Source organism: Chlorocebus sabaeus, chromosome 12, assembly GCF_047675955.1.
Source record: "Chlorocebus sabaeus isolate Y175 chromosome 12, mChlSab1.0.hap1, whole genome shotgun sequence".
In the NCBI taxonomy this organism is placed as follows: Eukaryota; Metazoa; Chordata; class Mammalia; order Primates; family Cercopithecidae; genus Chlorocebus; species Chlorocebus sabaeus.
In genome coordinates this window covers 39,018,821-39,043,894 of record NC_132915.1, presented here as the reverse complement: position 1 = coordinate 39,043,894, position 25,074 = coordinate 39,018,821, and the positions used below count along the sequence as shown (strand labels likewise).

General features: G+C 35.1%; 1 protein-coding gene across 29 annotated transcripts in view; it reads left to right on the top strand.

Moving 5' to 3' along the window:
* PTPRD (protein tyrosine phosphatase receptor type D) overlaps nt 1-25,074 on the top strand; it is a 2,332,079-nt gene that overhangs the window by 863,738 nt on the left and 1,443,267 nt on the right. For all 29 annotated transcript variants that reach the window (XM_073021577.1, XM_073021575.1, XM_073021576.1 and 26 more), the window contains exon 5: nt 6,633-6,674. The gene's annotated coding sequence lies outside the window, so the exon portion shown is untranslated. The remainder of the gene's footprint in view (nt 1-6,632; nt 6,675-25,074) is intronic.

Below are 25,074 nucleotides of genomic sequence, written 5' to 3'. Positions count from 1 at the left end.
TGACAGTAAAGGGAACTCTTGATTTTCTTGTGTTAATATAGTTTAGCACAATGAGATCTTTTTATACCCTTATCTCTTCATTTAAAACTGTAAAATTCACTTAATATTCATATGCCATTAAGTTATCTTTAAAAACATGGTTTACAAATAAAAGCACACTATTTCCTATGTGCTATGGGAGTAATATAGTTTGTTTATTCTATGATAAGGCATTTAGTTTATTTCCTTTTTTTAGAAAGAAGGGGACTAGCACAAATAGTACTGAAATAGATGATCAGAATACATCAATGTTTGTCAGCATATATGAATATATCCTTTTGAGAGTTTCCTAGAAGTGAATAACTGAGTAAAAGGGAGCAAATATTTTTTAAGACTTTGATGCATGCTTGTAAAGTGCTTTTCAATTTATAGTGCCACCAGCAATGAGCGAAGATAGCAGTTTTATCACACCTGCTCATTACTATCAAAACAATGTGAAAGACTTTCTATATGATAAAAAGATAATATTTACTTTATATAGGCAGATATCCTCAGAGACAGATATATACTAAGCTGTTCCCAGTAACTAAAGTATTTGTGATAGACTCTCTTCAGGTCAGTAGATTGCTTTAGAAGGCATTTGCAGAGCAGGAAAGGGAAGCTTGTGTCCACTGATAGACAACCCTTTGAAACCTAGGAATGTCAAGAGAGCTTCAGTTATAAGAGCCCATGAGAGATAAATGTTAAATGTAAAATGCAAGAACTGAGGATAAAATTTACCCCTGTCACATATTTGTGTAAAACTACACTCTAGTTGGAAATTATCAGTTGTATTAGTTTACTAGAACTGCCATAGAAAAGAACCACACCCTGGGTAGCTTAAAGAACAGAAATGTATGTTTTCATGATTTTGGAGGCTAAAAGTTCAAGACCAAGTTATCAGCAAAGTTAATTTCTTCTGAGAGTCTTTCTGCTTGTCTTGTAGATGACTGTCTTCTCTTTGTGTCTTCATGTGGTCTGTCTTCTGTGTCTCTCCCTGTTTTAACCTCCTCTTCTTTAAGGACACCAGTCATATTGGATTAGGGCTCAAACTAATGACATTATTGACCTTTTAAAATACCCTACCTCTAAATACACATATATTCTAAGGTACTAGGGGTTAGGACTTCAACATAGAAATTTTACGGGACACAATTTAGCTCATAACACCAATATGTTGAAATTTCTAGTGTCTTATTAAAATGTAATGCAAATAAACAATGATGCTTACCTGTTTATTCACTAATTATTATGACATCATTAGTGTCTTTTATGAGAGTAAAATATGTTTCACACTTATTCTGAATTTATTTTGAAGTCATTCTGTTTACAACACGTCTGGTTTTCAGTAAGCAGATACAAAGACATTAGATTTAATAATAATTTTATTTGATCTCTTAGATTCAGTTTACACACTGTATAGAGTATCTTTCTTTGGAATACAGAATGTCTATTGAAACATCACACATCAGTAGGGAGATATATGCTCTTGAAATTAGGTCGTATTTCAGTGGGAAATTAAAATGAAGTTAAAAGTTCCTCCAGGATAGATTGAAAAAGGAAGTCATTTCAAAGGCTTAACGTTTAAATAAGGTGATGTGGAATAACACGGCTGCCTATCCTTATGATCTCCCGACAGCTTTATGACAGGCAAAAAATGATACAACTGAGAGTAAGTCTTCCACGATAAGCTCAACTTCTTATGCTTATAAACTTGTCATGTGTGACATGGTTGGTTCTATTACAGTAACAAGATGGATACACTGAATTTTGACTACGAATGACATAGAATAATTATATACTTTACGATATGAATTAGGTTTGGAAATATGTTTTTTATTTTTTATTTTATTTTTTGTTGTTGTTGTTGAGACAGAGTCTCGCATTGTCGCCCAGACTGGAGTGCAGTGGCCGGATCTCAGCTCACTGCAAGCTCCGCCTCCCGGGTTCATGCCATTCTCCTGCCTCAGCCTCCCGAGTAGCTGGGACTACAGACGCCTGCCACCTCGCCCGGCTAGGTTTTTGTATTTTTTAGTAGAGACGGGGTTTCACCGTGTTAGCCAGGATGGTCTCGATCTCCTGACCTTGTGATCCGCCCGTCTAGGCCTCCCAAAGTGCTGGGATTACAGGCTTGAGCCACCGCGCCCGGCAGAAATATGTTTTTTAAATGCAGCTTATATATACATACACTTACTTATGAGTGTTAACTATGAGACACCTTTAAAGAAATAGACAGTGATAAGAAATGATATAAAACATTGACTTTGTGTGTATCTCTGGAAATTATATAGATAGGTAGTCAAATTTATTGGATACTAATAGTTAATAAAGATGAGAAAAAACATAATCTTGAGCAATTTTACAACATTCAGAATTGGCATAAAGTACATAAATCATTGTGATGATCATTTAATTTGTTTTGGAGTAAAATAGTGATTCTGCTGTGGTGAAGTAATAATTGTTGACTCCCATCTGCCTTTATAAGAATACCTCTTATTTTAGTTAAAACATAAGAAAGATTTGTAGGTCTAATGATACTGCATTACTATGCATATTTGACCATTTCCAAGTAGGCTCTAAAGTACAATAACTGTAAAATAACAACAAAAACAAAAATCCCCACACCTCCCACCTTTCCTCTTCTCAATTCATCAATATACTGCTTTAGCACTAGAAATATATCTGTAATTAATGAATTGTTTTATGGAATTAATTTTTTCTCCAGATTTTTGACCTTTTCAGTGAATACACTTAGAAACAATCAACAAACAAACATGGCCCATTTTTTATGTTGTCAACCCCACTAAACCAATATTAAGTAAACATTCATATTTTACAGATTAAGTACTCTGAGCATTATGATAGGAATGAGACATTTGAAAACAAGCACAATGAGAATAGTGGAAAATTTCAATTTGGATTACATTAAATGGTGACAGTAATACTGTGTTCAAGGATTAGTTTTAGTTCAAGTCACTGAACATATTGCATCTTTATATAAGTAATACCAATACAAATGTATCTTAGTTTCGCTTGTGGTAGTTCAGTTGTTATTTTTGTGTAAATTTTTAAAAAGTAAGATTAAACCACCGTATTTTTCTTAAAAATGACTTTGGTTGTTACTTGTTGAATTATGATGTAATATAAAATTTCTCTCACGCCAGTGAGAATGGCAATCATTAAAAATTCAGGAAACAACAGATGCTGAAAAGTATTTGGAGAATTAAGAATGCTTTTACACTGTTGGTGCGAGTGTAAATTAGTTCAACCATTGTGAAAGACAGTGTGGCAATTCCTCAAGGATCTAGAACTAAAAATATCATTTGACCCAGCAATTCCATTACTGGATGTATACTCAAAATCATTCTACTATAAAGGCACATGCACACGTATGTTTATTGCAGCACTGTTCCAAATAGCAAAGACTTGGAACCAACCCAAAAGCACATCAACGTTAGACTGGATAAAGAAAATGTGACACATATACACCCATGGAATACTATGCAGCCATGAAAAGAATGAATTCATGTCCCTTGCAGGAACATGGATGAAGCTGGAAACCATCATTCTCAGAAAACTAACACAGGAACAGAAAACCAGACACCACATGTTCTCACTCGTAAGTGGGAGTTGAACAATGAGAACATTGTTCTCACAGGGAGAGGAACATCACACACCGGGGGCTGTTGGGGGGTGGAGGGCTAGGGGAGGGATAGCATTAGGAGGAATACATAATGTAGATGACAGGTTGATGGGTGTAGCAAACCACCATGACACATGTATACCTATGTAACAAACCTGCAAGTTCTGCACATGTGTATAAAAGGGCTACTGGTTAAAACATAGTTTACAAAACATACTGTCCATCCTGTAAGCTTGACACCACCAGTGTATAAAAGGTCTTCTTGTTAAAATGTAGTTTACAAAATATATTGTCCACCCTATAAGCTTGACTTTCAGAACTTTTCTTATGAAGCTCATAGTTTTATTTTTCTTCTTTTCTTTGTTGTTGTTATTTTGTTCATTTTCTCTTTTTGTTTTCTGAAGTCTTATTTCCTCCTAACATTAGCCTATATTAAAGTTAAATTAAACCAATCTTAAATAGTAAATATTACTCCTTTCCTTCTTTCTGTAACTTATTCCCATCCTAGGGTGTATGTGCCTATCAGAAAAATCAGAACATGTAACCTTAATCCGATTATAATGCGCAGGCTATTCCTAATGACTAGAGAGATGTGCATGTTACAAACTGAAGTTTGTCTGTTTCCTTTTTTTTTTTTTTTTTTTTTTTTTTTTTTGAGACAGTCTCACTCAGTTGCCCGGGCTGGAGTGCAGTGGCACGATCTTGGCTCACTGCAAGCTCTACCTCCCGGGTTCATGCCATTCTCCTGCCTCAGCCTCCTGAGTATCTGGGACTACAGGTGCCCGCCACTATGCCTGGCTGATTTATTTGTGTTTTTAGTAGAGACAGGGTTTCACCATGTTGGCCAGGATGGTCTCGATCTCCTGACTTTGTGATCTGCCTGTCTCAGCCTCCCAAAGTGCTGGGATTAGAGGCGTGAGCCACCACGGCCGGCCTGTCTACTCTTTAAGCTCAATCCTGATTACATTAGTACCATGTTTCTCTGTGATAAATTCGTCATAGCCTGGCAGCAATGCTGACTATTCAGACGTTTAAGCAATACCTTGACCTCATACTTTTATTTTCATGGCTACTAGACAACTGGATTCTTATTTGACCTGTGGAAAACTTTGTTTCCTTGTCATTTAAGGAGATTTTCTGTTTCTGTAGTCATGCCAGACTACATGTAAGCATAGAACATAAAATTATAGCTATTAGGATGGATTTAAAATGCCTCATTTCATCCCTGCCAAAAAAAAAAAAAAAAAGTACCGCCATGTTTACTTTGATTACTCTGATGCAAAATTCATGAATAAAGTTTATCATCCATACTTGTGTTTCTCAATTATTTTGAACATAATAGAAGAAATGAAACACTAAGGTTTTGACACTGGGGGTAGAGTAGAAATATCAGTTATGAATAAGACATAAGTATATTTAAAATATAAAAATTGTTTAGTATTTTTCAAATGTTTATAGTTTTACTAGCTAATATTTATTAATCACTTACTATGGCCCAAAAACTGTTCTAAGCAATTTATTTGTAATGACTCATTTAATCTTTACAACCACTCCATTGTAAAAATTCAAGTCTCAGAGTGGGTACATAAATAGTCTACAGTCTGGGCTGACTAGCTATCCAAGGAACCAAGATTCAAATAAAATCTAGGAGGTGTGGAAAAGACTAGTTCTGGCCATCAAATAAAGAAGTTGACCTAAGGGGGGTTATATATGTATAAAACCACACACGTAAATGTATTTTAAGCAACAACATCCTGTTGCTAAATAGTATATGATCTAAGTGATGGTGTATGTGTGGAGGCACTTGTATTTTGCGCTGTTTCGGCGATAGCTTAGGGAGCATTCTGGAACATACAGTGACCTGATTTCCTTCCATCACCCAGTAGCTCCACAGGCATCTTCATATAAAAATAACAACCCCTTAAATCATAAGTCTGAATCCAGTTTACTTGATGATCCAGTTACGTTTCTTCTGGAACTGAAATTCTTTGAGTTGGAGAATATTAAATATGGAAGAAAATTGCTTATACTTCTACTTTTTTATGGGTGTTGTTTTTCATTCATGGTAAAATTTTTACCCCAAAATAGTGGTAGAGATCACAAGATAGATTTTTTTTCTAATCTTTTTCTTACATCTGGAAATTTTAGGCAGCTAGAATGCCAGAACATATGAACAAAGTTAGTGGTTTTTTCCTTCTACATTTAATTGAAATTCTTATAATTAGATTTATCACATTTGCAATGTGAGTTCTCAGATTTAGATAATCTGTGCCTTTAGGTAGGTGAGTTTCTGAACATATTTATAAATGTGGCACTGCATCTAATAGAATAATAAGCTAGAAATAATAGAAATTTGGGGCTTTAGTTCAGCAATTCTGTTTTCTGTTTTGATATTTAAACTACTCAAGTTCATTGAACATATTTAAATCTATTATCTATGCCTTCATTCTAGATTCATTGCCTGAAAGTTTTTGAAACATTATTGCTATAAAAGTGTACCTGTGTTAACTTAAATGAGTGCTTCACTGCCACTTTGTGATGAACAAGCATTATAATGCTTTTATTATAAAATCTATTTAACCTGATTCTTCATCTTTCTGATTTAAATCTAATAATTCATGTAACATTTTTGAAAAGCGGTAAGTTTGATTTTTTGCATAAAATGGATATCTCTATACTTTCTTTCTATAATTCTTTCCAGGAAAGTTTATTTTAAGACATAAAGGAACAGAAGTCCTTTGGGTTCAAATTGTGAAGTATTGCAGAATATTTGCCTTCTGTCTTTTTTGTCTTAATGATCTTTAATTAAAAAAGAAAAAAGATAAGACTTTTTACAATTAATGGAAAGATACACAATATGAGCAATGATTGAGTTTTAAAACTTGTTCTTATTTTAGTTTTATATATTGGTATTTCTCAATATATGTATTTACTAAATCTATTGATAGAAATATTCTTTCTTTTATGTTAGGTTTCTGTCCTGAGACCACAGTAGAATGTGCCTTGGACAAAGGTGAGTATATTTAAAATAGATTTCAAACTTTCTCCATAAATAAAGTATAAAAATATTATGACAATAATTATATTACTGTTGCATGCTTAGAAATACGGTGTTATAGTTCATGTTTATATCATGGGACATGCACTTTTTGTCTGGTAATATGTAATAGTGAGAAAATATCAGAATTAGAACTCTGGTTATTAAGTATATACCATTGCCTGCATACAGAAAGCCTTAATCCATACAATCTATATTAAAAGAACTGTTAACACTAATGCCCTTGCAAGTTAAATAATGGAACTAGTCAAAAATTGATGGAAGATGTTTAACATGTCTTTAGTGACTCTGATGATGAAATTATTGAAATAGGACATATGTAAGTTAGATTATCAGACAAGAACTACCTAAAAATATTTAGGTTTTGGGGGAGCAAATAGATAAATACATTTAGAATTAAAACCAATTTAAAAAGGGGAAGGAATTAGGAAAATAAACACATTAACAGCTCAGTAAACAGTATGTAAATGTACTACATGAAAGATGGGGGAATAGTTCAAGGTTAATACAGGATGCCTGTTATTTCAAACTGGAATGCTATCATGAAAAAAGATGTTATTAAAGATGATTAAAAAGATCATGAACTATAACTGAATTCTAAGAGAGAGTTGCAAGAAAATGTATAAGATGAATAAACGTTACATAGAGGAAAACCTGTGAGTACTGAGTAAGGGAACTAAGATTCCTGAGGACAATGGTGAAGGAGGATGACAACTGATGAAATAAATATCACATACAGGAGATGTTAATTATCAGGCCTTCTCTAAAGAGAAATTAACAAGAGAAAAATTGCTTGAACTAACACATAAAGAATTTATGGGCTGGGGGTGGTGGCTCACGCCTGTAATCCCAGTACTTTGGGTGGCCGAGGCGCTGTCACATGGTCAGGAGACAGCAACCATACTGGCTAACACGGTGAAACCCCGTCTCTACTACAAATACAAAAAATTAGCCGGGTATTCTGGTGGGTGCCTGTAGTCCCAGCTACTCGGGAGGCTGAGACAGGAGAATGGAGTGAACCCGGGAGGTGGAGCTTGCAGTGAACCAACATCGTGCCACTGCACTCCAGCCTGGGCAACAGAGCCAGACTCTGTCTCTAAATAAATAAATAAATAAATAAATAAAAGAATTTATGTAAGCTTCAGGATTAGGTAGTGGGAGAAGGTTAGTTATCATGTTTCTAGAGATATTTAAATATTGCATAGATTGACAATGTCTGACAATGTTTCCTCTAAAACCTCTCTAGATCAGCTATCCTATTCAAGGTTCTTCCAACCCCACACATGACTTGATGAGTCATTGTTCTTTATTTTTCCCTCTATTAGAGTAATTTTATATTGAAGTAAAAGTTGGGCATCATTGGTTTGTGGTTATAAGAAAAATGTAGGTCTATATATTATCATTAGTGATTGATACCTGTTCTATCTCATGCAAACGTAATGCTTTGGGAAATACAGTTATATGTACCTATTCATATTTTTAGTTTGGCCCAAAACATACTGTATGTCTTCTGCAGTGTTACTCATATGAGAAAAGAAAACATCCTATAAATGCTTATGTCAATAATTTTCTGAGATAATAAAATGGAAAACTCTCCCAGCTATTTTCTTGCCACTATTTTTCATGTAATTTTTTTGGTCATTTTCCATGTCTGTAAAGAGACTAATGCGACTTTAGAATATCCAAAGAAAATAAGCCAGCTGACGTGCACTGCCAGACAGGGAATGAATGGCTCCAGGCACAAATCTCTGTTGTGTCAAGGCTTTGGCATGACATTTGGCAGAGACTAAATCAAACATACACAATGCAAATAATCTCAGTTTCCCATGGATGTGCAGCTTCAACCTCGAGCCTGCTGTTAGTCATTACTACTCTTTTCTCCTGATATTCCAGAGAATGACATTTCTGGTAATGCATTGAAAACTAGAACATTTCCTAGGTGTTCTTACACTTTGAGGCAGTTGGGGGGATCACGACTTTGAAATTGGACCTTCCTGGGTTTGAAGGATGAGTCTTTCACTTACTAGCTGTGGAATCCTGGAGAAGCTACCTAAGATATAAAATGAATTATCACAGGGGTTGTGGAGGCATTAAAATGATACAATTAGCCTAAAGCATTTCCTATATCTGTTATATAACAAACATTTAATAAATATTATTTTACTTTTGTCCACTTCTGTAATTAGTTGGATTTTGTTTTAAACTTCTTAATAATCATCTCCTTTATCCTATTAATAGAAGACGAATGACTCTAATATACATTTGTAACTTTTGAGTTATGTAAGCACATGTGATATTATTTGTCTTTATCTTTTTAGATGGGCACTCTTGTTTGAAGTGGGGCAATGGTTTTTAAGAGTTATATGTAATACATAAAGGGTCTTCATGTTGCACAAGAATGTTTTGAATGCATTTGATTTAATTTTAGGTTTCGTTAGTATGATCAAAGATGGAACACCACATTATAAAACGTAGATGGATTAGAAAAAATTATACCTCCATAGCATGCCCGTAATATTTTAGTTCAAATATTTGTTTCAACTCTCATTAATAAATAAATATGTGTCATATGGCATTAGGTGCTAAGGGTACAAAGAAGAAACAGATATATTCTTTGCCTTCATGGTAGTTATAATCTTAGATGGGAAGAGACATGTAAGTACATTATTTTTAACACAATATGATAATATGCTACAATGGAGAGGTGCTCATGGGATGGGGGTTGTGCAAATATAAAATAAATTTTAATCAATCTGGCTTCTTGGAGGGGTTGACACCTCATGTATTTTAAAAAATGATGAGGAATTGGCCAGATATCAGTCTTACATAGAGGCATGATGGTGAGCGGTTGTCAAGAATGCATAATATTTAAATGTGATTGTATCTATTTAAAAATATATAATTTTCAATTCATTCTGTGATATGATAAAAGGAATTAAAGTTCTTAGGGGGTTAATAAACTTGTTAATGCAATTTATCTAAAAAGAGGAAGGGCAGTGAAATAAGGAATCTGTTGTCTGAAGTCAAAACAATGATAGTAGCAGTAAGTGTACAGATTGGAAGTTGGGGAGCTGAGCCCTCCTACTTTGTTCTTGAAGGTAATGTAGATTATAGTTAGTTTATTTTTACAGAGCTAAGATTTATGAATGATGTGTTTATCATATTGTTACTTATAACATGATAATGGGAAACAATAAGGAAGCTTTTATAAATTTTGATAAAACATGGGATATTTTACTGTTACTAAAATTATAATTTTGAAGATTTTAAAAAGAAGACTGTGTTCTTAAAAACAGGACAAATTATGAATTAACATTATAATACCATACCCCTTTTAATACATATATTTATGTAAAACAGATACATATGGGTATTCAGTTATATGCTTGATGTGCTTTTGTTAGGGGACAGGGTTCCAGGAAAATGCTTAGGAAAAGACTTAAAAGAAACACACCCATCATTATTAACAGTGATTATCTCTATGTCATGGATAAATATGTGTGTACTTTCTATTTTTTCTTGAAACTTTGATGTGTTTTACAATTTGTATGATTAATTCATTGAACAACCTCTAACACAGCTCCCATAATATTTGCCTGATGATGCTCATACCTTTGTGTAATCCCCTCTCCTTGAGTTGGGGCAGAACCTTTGACTTGCTGCTAACCAATTGACTATGGCAAAGGTAAAGGATGTCACTCCTGTGAATATGTCATGTTATAATACAAAGGTGATGGAATGACAATCCCATAGGTATGTTATGTTATATAAGACCACATCTTGTTAGTAGACACATTCCTGCTCTCCTGCTGACCATGAAGAAGTAAGCCACTATATTGTAAGATGGTCTGTTGTGAGGGCCACAGGCAAGAAACTGGCTGCCTCTAAGAGATCAGCATGGTCCCTAGATGTTGAGAGTGGCCTTCAGTCAACCACCAGCAAGAGGTCTAGGCCCATAATCCTACAGATATAAGGAAATAAATTCTGGCAATAACATGTGTGAACTTGGAAGTGGATATATTACCAGCTATGACTCCAGATAAGAATCTAGTCTTAGCTGACACTTTGACTATAGCCTTGCAAAGGTCCCAGCTAAGCTGTTTCTGGACCTAACCACAGAAACTGTAAGATAATAAATGTATATTGCTTTATGCTACTAAATTTGTGGTAATTGTTGTGCAAAAGAAGAAACTAATTGCTTTGGACAGAACTGTGTTCGTTTAAAATTCATATGTTGAATCTGTAATTCCCAATGTGACTATATTTGAAGACAGGATTTTGAAGAGGTAATTAAGGTTAAGCGAGGTCATAAAGGTGGGGTCCTAATTTGATAGAACTGGTGGCTGTATAAGAAGAGGAAGAGATCTTTCTCTCTTTCCCTCTCTGTGTACACACGAAGGAGAGATCATGTGAACACACACAGCAAGATAGCAACCACCAACAAGCCAAGAGAAGAGCTTCGGAATAAAGTCTACCTTGTTGTCACCTTGGTATTGAACTTCTCAGTCTCCAGAAATGTGAGAAATAAATTTCATTTGTTTAAGCCACTTGGTCTATGGTATTTCATTACGGCAACCCAAGCTGATTAAGACAAACTTTGACATCAAGAAATAGGGTGCTGCTATGAATAATACCTAAAAAATGTGGAAGTGTCTTTGCATCTTGATAATAAAGGTTAGAAGAATTCTGAGGTGCATGATAGAAATATGTGTGTTTCTGATAAAGTCTTATATAGAAGCGAGGATCATGTCAGTGGAAACTGAAAGTGAATCCTTGTTGTAGGACATCAAAAAACTTGGCTGAATTGTGTTCTAGTGTTTTGTGGAACTTATGAGTAATAAAATTAGATGTTTAGCTGAGGAGGTTTCTAAGCAAAGTGTTGAAAGAGTGGCTTAGTCCCTCTTGATTGCTCCATAAAGTGTCAGAGGAGAGAGAGGAATTGAAGAATAAATTGTTAAGCAAAAAGAAAAGGAACCAAACTTAAAGATTTGGAAAATTTTCAGTCTGTTTATATTGCCAAAAAGAGAAAGCTTGCTCTGAAGAGAACACCAAGAGTGTGGCTAGACTGTCACTTCAAAAAGAGCTTTTGGGATTATACCAGCTGAAATCCTGCCAGTTTTTACTGAAGAGACAAAGGTGGGACAAAGTGAAGAAAAGCTGTTGGACTTCTTGGACTTGACAGGACAATAGGGCTTTTTGGCTGCAAACATTCACTATTCTTCTAAGAGGGAAGTTATCAAGCCTTCTGCCTCAGTTTCAACATGTCAGACAACCTCTGTTCAGAGCCTCGAGGGCAGGACTGCCCTGGAATGATGTGTAAGGGTGGGGTTTCCTATAGTCTTGGAATTCAGACCCTGGCCTACAGCTATGGAGGTGGTTCTGCCACACTTGATCTTGGACTTTCTATCCTCCAGAATTATGAGAAAATGAATTTCTATTTAAGTCATTCAGTCTTTGGTATTTTGTTAAGGCAGCCCAAGCAGACCAATATCCCAAAGTGATGAATATAGAAATATTATGTTTTGCAAACATGAAAGATCAAAATAAAGAGGAAGGGGTGGAGCATGGAATAATTCCCAGATTTTGATGTAGGCAATTGGAAGTAATCCATTCAGTTTATGTAGAAATACAGAGAAGGGGGAAAAAAGCCAATTTGGTGGAATGATAATGAATAGTATTCTTAAAATTTCATTGAAATTTTTATTGAGATGATTTTACATTCACATGCAGTTATTAAACGTAAAAGAGTCTGTACACTTTGCCAAGTTTTCCCCAATGGCAACATTTTGCAAAACTATAGTACAGTATCACAACCAGCATATTGAAATTGAGATAAACCCCCAATATTGTTCAGATTTATCCCATGCCCATTGTAATCATTTTTGTCTTTATTACGTTCTATAAAATGCTATTACCTTGTACGTTTAAGTATCCTACCCTACAGTCAAGATACTGAATAGTTCCAACACTACAAGGATTTGAAAGGTTGGCTTTTTATAACTACACCCACCTCCCTGCATTTTCTCACCCCAACCCTCTTCTTAAACAACACTTCCTGGCAACACTACTCTGTCTTCCATTTCTAAAATGTTGTCATTTTTAAAATGATATATAAATGGAATCATACCTTTTGGGATTGGCTTTTCTGCTTAGCCTAATTTTTGGAGAGTCACCGAAGTTGTTGTGTGTATCAGTTTGTTCATTTTTATTTTTGAGTGGCATTCCATTGTATGTATGTGCTACAGTTTAACTTTTTATCTGTTGAAAGACATCTGGGCTGATTCCAGTTTTTGTCTGTTATACTAATGTATAAACATTTGTATACATTTTTTTTATATGAATATGTCTTCATTTCTCTGGAATAAATGCCCAAGACTGCAGTTGCTAGATTGTATGGTAGTTACATGTTTAGTCTTATAAGAAACTGCCCAACTGTTTTTCAGTGTAGCTGTACCATTTTATATTCCTAGCAGTAATGCATGAGTTATCTCATTTCTCTGTATCCCTGTCAGCATTTGGTGTTGTTGATGTTTCTTATTTTAGCCATTCTGATAGGTATATACTGATATCTCATTGTATTAATATTTTTAATTTGCATTTCTCTAATGGCTATTGATGTTGAATGTCTTTTCATGTGGTTACTTGCCATCTGTCTATCTTCTTCGGTGAAATCTTCATGTAGTTTATCTATTTTCTAATCAGATTATTTGTAAACTACTGAGTTTTGAGTACTCATATGAACAGTGCTTGAATATATATATGAATATATATACATGTATATATGAGAATATATATGTATGTATATATAGGAAACTACTGAGTTTTGAGTACTCATATGAACACTGCTTGAATATATATGTATATATGTGTATATATGTATATATATGTATCTATGTATATGTATGTGTATATATACAGTGTGTGTGTATGTGTATATATATGTGATAGCTGAGTAGAAATGATGGGGAAGAAGAGATCTCTCAAAGTCCAGACAGACAATCAGGAGGCTGTACATATAAGTCCAAAGTCATGAGAAGCAATAAAGGATAGAAATAAAGGTTATGAACGTGTGACAGTTAAGAAAGTATTGGAGCAGATATTGGAGGGCAAAAATATCAAGCTCTTGTGTCTCCTTGAAATTCAGAATAATGTTTTACCCTCAAAAATTTTACTGTATGTAAATAAATACTCTTCTATTTTCTGAACTTCGTCTTGTATTAAACACTAAGGTTTTCTCACCTACCATACACCTTAAATACTACCAACATTTGAGTGGTTTTGGTAAGAAACATGAATATTTTCAATAACAACAACAGAAAAGACTAAATGTATTTTTGGTATGTTGCATAGACCCAGGGAGACAGGAAAAGCTTGCTGAGGCTACAATCTAGAACTCAGATCACACACAGAAATAGGGTAGCAATATCCACTTTGTAACGAGATCCTTCTCAAGACACTATGAGAAACTTCAGAGGGAAAATACATTATCTAGAATGTCTAGTGGTAGACAACCTTGGCAATCTAGTTAAGCAGGCAAGCTGGAAGTTTAACATGAGCAAAATGTACACCACCAGGTTAGAGGAGAAGGAAAGAAAGATGTATTTGAAATTATAGAAAGAATAGAGCATACTGTTTATAGAGGAGATCCAGTGGCAAAGTAACAATTTATTATTTCAGACAGACCCCTGGGTGCAGTGGCTCATGCCTGTAATCCCCGCCCTTTGGGAGCCCGAGGCAGGGGAATCACGAGGTCAGGAGTTTGAGACTAGCCTGGCCAACATGGTGAAACCCCGTCTCTACTAAAAATACAAAAAAGTTAGCTGGGCATAGTGGTGGGCACCTGTAATCTCAGCTACTTGGGAGGCTGAAGCAAGAGAATTGCTTGAATCTGGGAGATGGAGTTTGCAGTGAGCCGAGATCACATCACTGCACTTCAGCCTGGGTAAAAGAGTGAGACTCCATCTCCAAAAAAAAAAAAAAAAAAAAGACAAGACCTTGACGATTTGAAGATATTTGTGTCATTTTCTGAATTTTATATTACAGACTAAGTTTATACTCAAAATTTAAAACTAATGAGGCACTGGTGCGAACCAAACAGAGGTCCACTCAATGGAGCAGGGACTGGGAGGCTCCTCGGTGTACTAGCATTAACACTTTAATTACTGGGTTATGGGGACTCCTGGAGGAGAGACCAAGACTACAAGAGCACTGGGGGATGGGGTTTGTGTCAGTCAGTGCCAGTTTACCAATGGTATATAAGTAGTTTAATATTTTAATAACCAATATAACCATTACCAGTACAGACTGACTGAACACAGGCTAGACCATATGTGTATTACTATAGGATCTCAGGGGTGTCAGGCTAGGAATAGATTGACTGTGAAAAAGGAGCTAGGGACCTGCTTGCTCAAAGATAGAAATTAAGGAATAGGTTATTTTTGAAAATTATTTTACTATAGGGATCATCCAAATTGGTTTGCTAAAAAGTCAGAAATCCTGAGGGTATAAAATGATATGACTTTTTTTTTCTTTAAACACCACGTTCCATTCTCTGACAACATTCCTTTCTTACTGGGTAACATACTTGCTACCTTAATCATATTTGACAATTCTATAGCTTTTCAGTCACTTTTTGTTATTAAAGTGTCTTATTTTTATTGTTAAGGATTAGTTTTGATTATTTTAAATCTTCTGCCTCATACTTGATTCAGAGATCTTCCCCTTGCCTGTACACAAGAGAAACTTGATGTTCCAGTTGCTCTGAATATATGTGGGATGGGAGTACTGGGATGGGGCTTGGGGGTGGGTGGCGATGAGGGGATGGTAAGAAGTTCTGGAGCGTCCTTGCTTTCTCACATCTTTTTCTACTTCCCTGCTATCTGTCTTGGTTGGGGCAAGATAGGAAGGGGGGACACAGTCCTTCCATATGTAACTCTCCTTGCCAAGTGCTGTCTCTCCTTTGCTGGTTGTAGCCACTGTTCTATCTTTGGCCTTATGTACTTTCTGAGAACCTGGAGCTCACACACTGCCTCTCTCACAATCATTTGGTGATTCTTCAGATTACTTCTTGAGGACACTTCTGTAGTGTTGCCTAATGTGGCAAAGCTGGCTGAGGTTTGATTTTGTCCTACCCATCCCTACTCGTTATCAGCCACCATCACAGGTGGCCATATAAAAGTCTTCGCATATGAGAAGGTACATGGGTTTGTGTTGCTTTCATAACATAAGAATTGCCTTAAAAGTAAACATTAGTAAAAATATACAAAAGGTAAGTGAATGGCAGTAAGAGAGCTACATTGAATAATGTCTGTTTTTTTATAAGGAAATACGTGATGTTTTTGTTCAGGAATAAAAAGAAAGTCTACTATGGGAGAATACAATTTTTTTTTTTTTTTTTTTGCCACTTATGAGAACTGAGCAGTTCAAATACAGCCCGTGGGTCTTAGGATGTGTGTGCAATACACCCAGTCAGTATTATTTGGGGTCTTTTCCCCAACAACGCAAGAAGCTCACCAACAGATATGGCAATGGAACTATCCAAACGTAAGCAATGCTAAGTTGGTAATAATTATGACTTAGAGATTTGGGGGTTCTAGGAACCCCCCCCCCAAGGAAATGGCTTCACTCGGGTTCCACAATATGCAAAGAACGAAGTAAAGTCAATAATGACAGGCTGGCAAAACTTAGGAGAGTCAAAATTATTAGTTTTAATGAGTAAGATGGTTAAAAGTATATACATATTTTTGGAAGAATGGCTTAACATGTATATCTTGTGAATTCTTGATGAAAATTTTATAAGATAGGCATATGCTATCTTATATTTAGATGAGAAACTGAATAATAGAATGCATAATATGTGACAGACAAACTCAGTTTTAGCTAATCCCAAACCCCACATCATTTCTATGAAATTCTAGTGGCTAATATATAAAAAAGAGAATAGGAAGATTGGGTTATAAGTTGGTTTTAATCAAATAAGAGATAATTATGTTATAATAAATTATTGCTCTGAATTTCCAAGTGTTTTAACTTTTTCTGAAATCATTGTCTTCCCTACTGAGAAAATAATTGAACAAAAATGATACTGCAAAATTTACATAAAACATCCATTTGTTTTTTCAAATTCATAAAGTTAGTGTTTTCAGTTGTTTATGAAAGACTTATTTAAGCCCAGAAGCTGCTGTGTTCAAAATTGCAGACGCCAATGTATACTTCCTTATGTCTTCCGTGTTTTATCATGAAATTGAAATAGCTTTATGTGCACATAGCAGCGTTACTATTTGCATGAAACTTAACTGAAGAGTAAATATTAAATGTTTTCAAGCAGACAATAAAAGATTAAATTGATTAGCATCCTTTGCACTTTTACTCTTTCTATTATGAACAACTGCTAAGGAATGGTCATAAAGGGAATCTCGGTAAACTGCCCAATCTTTGTTATAGGGACTGAATTCCTGGAACTTTTACTGTCATACTAAGTAGACCATCTAAGATAAAATAATTCTGTAATAAACATTCTTTTCATTGGTTTGAAGAAAACAGTGATTCTATAAAAGTGTTTTATGAAACACATTCTTGTGGAAACTTTCCAGGTAAAATGAGCTCCATGGAAAAAGTAATTGGAAAACCACTATCATATTTTTTCAGCACAACAAAGACATTGAAAACTTCTGCAGTAGAAAGTTATCAATGTTTAGTCTAGAAAAATATGGAGCTAGCTTAACCACATGGGAGGCAGGATTTTGTAATCTTTAAGACTGCGGTCTCTGGAATCTGCTTGCTCTACTAATTTTAATTGCTTGCTCTACTAATTTTATTATTGAGGTAAAATTCATATACCATGAAAATAACCATGTTAAAGTGAACAATTCAGTGGCATTTAGTACATTCACAATGTATTCACAAAGTGTATCCAGTTCCAAAACATTTTCATTACCCCAAAGGAAAACTCTGTATCCATTAAACAGTTGTTTCTGGTTCCTCCAGCCCCCACCCCCAATTTGCTCCACTTGAATAAATTGTGTGGACATTCTGCTTACCCTCTTTGAGGCTCAGTTTCCCACTTATTTCTATATAGATAGATATGGCTTTGACCTTATATGGTGGTTTTAAGAATTCAATAAAGTAACGAATACAATGAACTCAAACCATTGTAAAAATTAAATAAATATTACAATGTTAAACTTGTGTAGCTCTCTGTTGAATCCACAGGAACTAGTGTTCTAGAAAGCACTCTCTAGGAAGTGTGAATCAAAGTCATCACTATAGGCAAATACTGAGAGAGAGAAGCCATAGACTTTGTCTTATTTAGAAGCTAATGAATCTCACATGACCGTCTGGTGCTCCAGAAGACTCAGAGTTAGAACTTATGTTTATTTCTGTCATTCCCCAGCATATTTTTTGCTAAAGTGGCTTGAGGTTGATATTAGAACAAGAGATGTGGAAAGAAGGAGGGAGTTTTCCAGATATCCTCAATCTAAAAATAAGAGGAATATGAAGGTTTATGAGAGGGAATACATTTCTTCAATATAAGAATTGAAGGAGATAAAGAGCTGACAGCAGCCCTAACCTAGGTCTAATTATTTTCTACTTGATAGGTGTTCATGATTATAAAAAATTTTAAAGTGTCATTGACATGGAAAAATAAACTATAAAATGTTCTAAAACATAAAATTATGTTTTATGTTTATATATGTAAAATATGTAAATTTAATTACAGGTATAATTTTATATAAATTGAACAATATTTGACAATGAGTAGGTAGGTCTAAATGAATTTTTACCAAAATGATAGCAGTAATTCCTATGCTGTATCAGAACCTCAGATGTTTTTCGCTTGCCTTTGTATTCTTTTATATAATTGCTTAAATTTCCACATGTGTATATGCTACCTTACTAACAGAAACAAAGCAACGAAGCTATATCAACAGTAGCGATGGATTACAACTGTACTATATTTGTTATTTTACCCAATTTTTCTTCATCGTTGCTGGAAGCACAAACCTTTAGAAATATATAAAACTGATTATGAATGTTAAACAGATCAGCTTGCCTCCAAAGGCCTGAGGAAGAAAGAATGAGGAAGAGTTTGATGAGCCCTGCCTTATTCTTCCAAAAATACAATTTACCCTTAACAGACCTTAACCCTGGTAACAGACAACAAACTGAAGCTGTCAATTTTTTTCCTGTCTTTTTAGTACAATCTTTCCCAATTTTTCCCTTTAAAATTTATAATTCCTTCCCAAATTCTACAAAAGTTAGCATACTCAGTGATTTTAAAGAGAGATGATCATTTATCACCCCTTGGTACACTGGGAAGTTCAATTTCCTTCTCCTGATCTTCTGCAGTCTGTACTCTTCATTTGCCTCCTGAACCAAAAGATACAAGATCTCACTGGAGTTCTCAAACCTGAGTCATTATAGGAATCATCTGGAGATCTTGTTTAATATGCAGGTTCTTGTGCATCTCCCCAAAATTTCTTATTCCTTAAATCCAGAATGGGGTCTGTGACTCTGCAGTACAATATTCCAGGTTACATCAAAGCAGCTGATTCACAAATTATCCTTTGATAGACAGTGGAAGCTTTCAAGTCCTTAAATTCTAACTTGCTTTACAAACCTGTGATTAAAATAAATAATTTCCTCCATCATTGTCTTCTAAAAGCATCGGTAATTCTCCTTAGCACCTTTTATTGAAGATGTGTTTGGTGATTCAGGTAGAATATGACAGCTTATCCAGCATACTAACCACGTGGACTGTCCCCACATGCTAAATGCAGAAACAGTTGAACAATCTACTTTACATAAACTTTTAAGAATAGATATAGTTCAACTGCCCATAACAAGTATAAGAATCAAACCTTCCAATCATACTTTGTGATTAGGTTAGTGTAATTTCAACAAAATAGTGCCCTTAAAAATAAATTATTGAGTACATAGCCTGCAATATCAATATAATATTATATGTAATATATACAGTTTGTTTTTAAACAAAATGTCTCAAAGATGCTAACGTATTTTTTGCCATTCTTGTGAAAGTCAAGAATTGCTATTACTTATCACCATTTGCAGAGAGATGGAATCACTGAGCTATTAAGTAACTTGAAGAGGGTCACCGAGTCAGTGACTAAGTCAGAATAAACATTTCATCTCCTAGCTCCTTGAACAGTAGTTTTCTCAACAAATCCCATCGCATTTATTTCTTCCTGTAAAAGTTTACAAGTCATCCAGTTTCCTGGGAGGTTCTTCATTATGGGACATATAAGGATTTGTACCCTCCGGAAGGTTGAAAACTAGAAGCAGGAATTCATATTAAAGATAGTCCCTGTTTTTCAAAGACTCTTTCATTCCTCCGGTTCCCTTGTCATTAATTCTGTTTCATAGAACACATATTCCATTCATCCATCCATCCTTTCATTCAAGCAACCCGTTTTTACTGAGCATATTTAATATTTAATATGTCTAGCATTGGGCTAATAGATTATAGTTCTTTTCCTCAGGTCACCCAGCCTGGTGAAGAAAAAGACACACAGACGAATGGTATAATATAATAATTGCCATATTGGATCTAGGGGATCTAAGTGAGCTTATGGGAAGAACACTTGAGTTTATTTGAGGAAATCCTAGTTTTCTTAGAAAATAGGAAATATGAGCTAGGTTCTTAAGGGAAGAATTCACATGGATTCAATGTAAGGACAGGGACATGAAAAAGGGAAGACAAAGTTAAACCTTAAACATAATGCAGTCATATTCCATCCAAGATATAAATGGAGACCTCTGAATTTAAACTTTAGAGGCTCAATAATTACACATGTAATTTGCAGAGAGCGCTTGTGACACATTGGACCTTGATTTTTGAGGCCTGGATAACCTCCACCATGCACAGTGTGGATCTTGTGAACTTTCATGTCCTAAGCTCACCCCTTTAAAACCACCATCACCCTGGCAGACATCACCTTTATAAAATTTTGATTTATAAAACCAAAATTTCTTTATTTTAAAATGTATAACAAGCAAACACAAAAGAGAGCTAGTATTTTTAAATGGTAAAAGATAAACAAAGGGAACAGTCACTCCCCACGTTAGCCTTGTATGCTTTGGCCTGAAGGGTATTTTTGTAACCAAGAACAAAGCCCTCAAAATATAATGGAAACATTGACAGACACTTAACTATACCAGCTCTGGTGGGCCCAGCCATAATTCACTTCATAATACAAATTGATATGTTGTCCAGAGGGGTCCCTGTATTGGTGTTATTGAGTGTTTTCTGAAACGTTCTGGTTCTGGGTTATGAAGCTGCAAAATGAAACTGAATGATTTTTTTCTGGAATAGATTCTGTACTGGACCCCCTCATTTACAGTAGTGATATCCTTGGGGAAAGACCACAAGGAAATGTCCAAAGAAACTGAAAATATGACATAATAAAGCAAAGCAAAAAATCTAATGCAATGAAACAAAGTTTGTTGTATTAAAAGTCTAACATTTCTTCTCACAAGGCACACTTAAAAGCAGCACACCAGGGGTGACAAGGGGGCAGCTTGCTTTAATTTAAGTGGGGTTAGTTGTTAAGTAGAGAACAAGTACACTCTGTATTTGCAAAATCATGCAAGGGGCCAAAGTTCAGCCATTCCAGTGAACTTGCCAAGCAAAGTATGCCGTGTGTTTTATAATATAATGCAAATGACCTCAATCTGAGGTAGCAGCATTTCCAAATACCATTTAGGGCTTTAATGACTTGTCTTAGAAAGGTCGTGCCAGGCCATATTTAATGGATCTTCTAAACAATGTAAAAAGATTCTTCTAAAATTGTATACAGCTAATAATTTTAGTGTAAAAATAATTGTCCTCCATCCCCACTGCATCTCCTTCCCCAAATGAAACTTTTGAGGTTCCTTTACTGAAAATGTTAATGTCATTTTCTTATCTCTGGATCTGAGTTCCCTCAACCTTAATCTTAAAGTTCCATGTGCAGAGTTGGAGTTCTGATAATTTAAAAAGCTCCACGGGATTCTAAAAATCACACTCAGAGAATTCTGAAGGCACACTCCATTTTTACAAGAAACTAGTATACAAGGATTCTAGTGTCAGCTTTTCTGCTGTAAACTGTATAACCTTGAGTTTATTATAACCTCTATGGGTCTCAATTTGTTCATCTCTAAAATGAAGGTCGCAGACTATCTCTTACATTCTTTAATGTTGTTCCATGATACCATTTAAGCCGGCTAATGAATTACTTAAATATCGAAGTCCACATTAAGCCTTATGGAAAAGCATAACTGGCAAGATTTTCCTCTCAATTACTTGTGCTAATAGGGGCCAAAATGGCATGGATACTTTAAATTCACAGATAATCCCCAAACTTCAATTTAGCTAAGTATTCCAACCTCCTCTCCTGCCAAACCATTTACAGGGGATTGAAACAATTAGCACACACTGACTGGTATGAAATTTATCTCCTTTATAATTCCTTCATTCTCTACTGCGTTACCACTGAGATATTTTCATTCTTACAGTCCTAAAAATAGAAATGAAGACTAAATCGAATATAGTTGTTGTATAATCTACCAAATGGTTATGTTTCAAAATATCCCACCACTGTTATGATTTTTAATACTAATTAAGAGCTTATCCTGTATCACGTGCTTTACATATCACTTTATTTAAATCTCACAATCAGATTTTTGAGTAGCGTATCAGTTTTCTTTGCCTGCTATAGCAAAGTACTACAAACCGAGTAGCTTAAACAACAGACATTTATTATTTCATAGCTCTGGTAATGAGACATGCCCCCTCCTAGCTCTGATGGTGTGCTGGCAATCTTTGGCACTCTCTGACTGGTAGATGCATCATTCCAATCTCTATGTTCATCTTCACATGTCATTTTTACTGTGTCTCTTCTTCACGTTATTTTTAAAGGGACACTAGTTATATTGGATAAGTGACCCATTCTACTTCAACATGACCTCGTTTTAATTTGATTTCCTCTGTTCAAGTTTCTCTTTCCAAAGAAAATCACATTCTGACGTACTGGGTGGTTAGGACTTCAAACACATCTGTTTTGAGGGTGACATAATTTATAACAGGTAGTGATTATTCCCATTATTATTCCATTGTAGAGATGAGTTAACCAAGGTTCTAATGTTGCATTAATTTGTCTGGAGTTCCAAAGCCAGTCAGTGGTGAAGTTGGAATTCACATCCACTTGTCGGAATTATTTCTTAGTGTCTCCAAGCTTTGAGCAGTGATTTTAAAATAAATGAATAAATAAGCCTGGAACCAAAGTCATCTTGCAGAGGACCTATAGTAATCCTAGGAAGTCTAATAATGGGGTACTCTTGTAAAAATATTTTTTAAAGTTCAGCACTTAGTAGTGGAGATTTAAAAGTAGCACCTAGGAGCACTTTTCTGTTTGTTTCATTGTGTGGATATGAGTGTGCTTGTTTTGAATCTTCATTCAAGAACCTGTCTGCTGTGGCAGGAGAGGGCCCATGAACATTCTGAAGTCAGGTAAGTTGCATTGGAAAATCAAAATTTGGCACCATATTTGATTTTTTTTCTGCAGTGATGATTTAATGTACTTTAAGGACTGCGATATGTAAAGTCAACTGGTTGCTCATTAATCTTGTTCTGCCCTGAGCACCTGCATTTGATGTCCTACACAGAAATGGAATAGGGCAGAACCTTGGGCCTTTGGAGGAAGCATATAGACTTCAGGAACTAGGGAAGGGGAAATAAAATTTAGAGATTAAATAGAAAAGCTTCCATTAAGCTCTGAGTCCCTGGAGTTCATAGTTTTCCTCTCCTCAAGATATCTTGTTAGTGGTTGAAAATATTTCACTTATTTAAGATTTCTTATATATTGTTAAACGGCAACCTGCAGAAGAAACTACACACACACACACCCCTAATGCAAACCTCTGTGGGAAGTTACAGAGCTTCACATTATAATTTAATGTGAATCTGTTGGGCTCACCCTTTGCTTTAAAGAACTCTTACTGAGATAGGTTATGGTGAAGTAAATAGAAGTCTTGGTGCAGAACTGGATTAAACAAAGGGAGGAGGAGTTTTGGACCATGTTTTCTCATCAAAGAGAATGTGTGGTAGAGGCATCATGTCTAAGCTGAGGGAGTCTATAATTTTTCTGTAATGGTGCTATAGATGAGATGTTTAATCTCTATTTCCAGCTATATTTTTTGGATTGCTTGATAATTAAAGCAAAGACAACTTTTGAAACCTGTGATTGCCATTCACAGTATTTTATTTTTGAGCATTTCAATAATAGTTACATAGAGTACATAATTGCTAGAATAAATTTAAAACATCTAATCATCACCTTTGATTGCATTTAGGATATGCACTAGAGAGAGGAATAAAGGATTTGGCATATTGGCAAAACCTTTGCAATTTGTATTAGTAATGGTGTGATGTTAAGTAAAACTGGTTTACATTAATCATCAGAAGTTTATTTTTCACACTTGTTTTCAATTAAAATACCCATCTTCAAAACCCCAGAGCTCTTTGTTATGAAGGCTGTGCAAGTAGTTCTACACACATTAGTCAACATATGAGTATCTTTCATTATTTTATATATGCAGTGAAAAAATATTGCTGGGTATTTCATGTGACCTTAGCTAAATCCATCTTCAACTTTATGAAACTTATTTTTTTTTTCTTCCTCCTCCTTTTAATGGATGAGGGGAGAAAAGAGACAGGAAGCATGACTAACCTGAGAGCTATTCTAATAACTATACTCCTAACTTTTGCCTTACGAGGTTTCCAAATGAACTGTCAGACTCTTTATATAAATCCCTTCCTGAGGCCTTCCTTCCTTAAAAACATTGGAACACACAAAAAATGATTTATTATTAAAAAGGCATTCCTCTTTTACTGACCCTGTGGTGTGTACATTCTGTGGATTCTATATAGAATATTGTCTTGTTATGGAGTCATGAAAGGAATTAAGACTGTTAAACAATGATTGATCTGATAATAGTAAATATCTGATAAAGTCATCCAGTGTTTTATTATAATCACTGCTCTTAGGGTTTAGGGGATCAATAAATAATCCCCTGTTCTTCCCCTCCTGAGCCTGGAATCAATTCAGAATTAAGACTCAGGAGACAGACAAATGGAGGTCAAATAGTTTTATTATAGAGATGATTGGAAAACGTGGTTGTAAAGGTGTGGGCAAAAAGGCTTAATACTCTACCACTGAGTTAAGCTAACTTACCAACTTAATTACTGGTGCAGCTGAACAACCAAAGGCCTCCCCAACAGAGCTGAGTTGCCCCCTCCCTGATGATCACAAGACAGCATAGGAATTGACTGAGATTTGAAACTGACAGGCATGGAGAG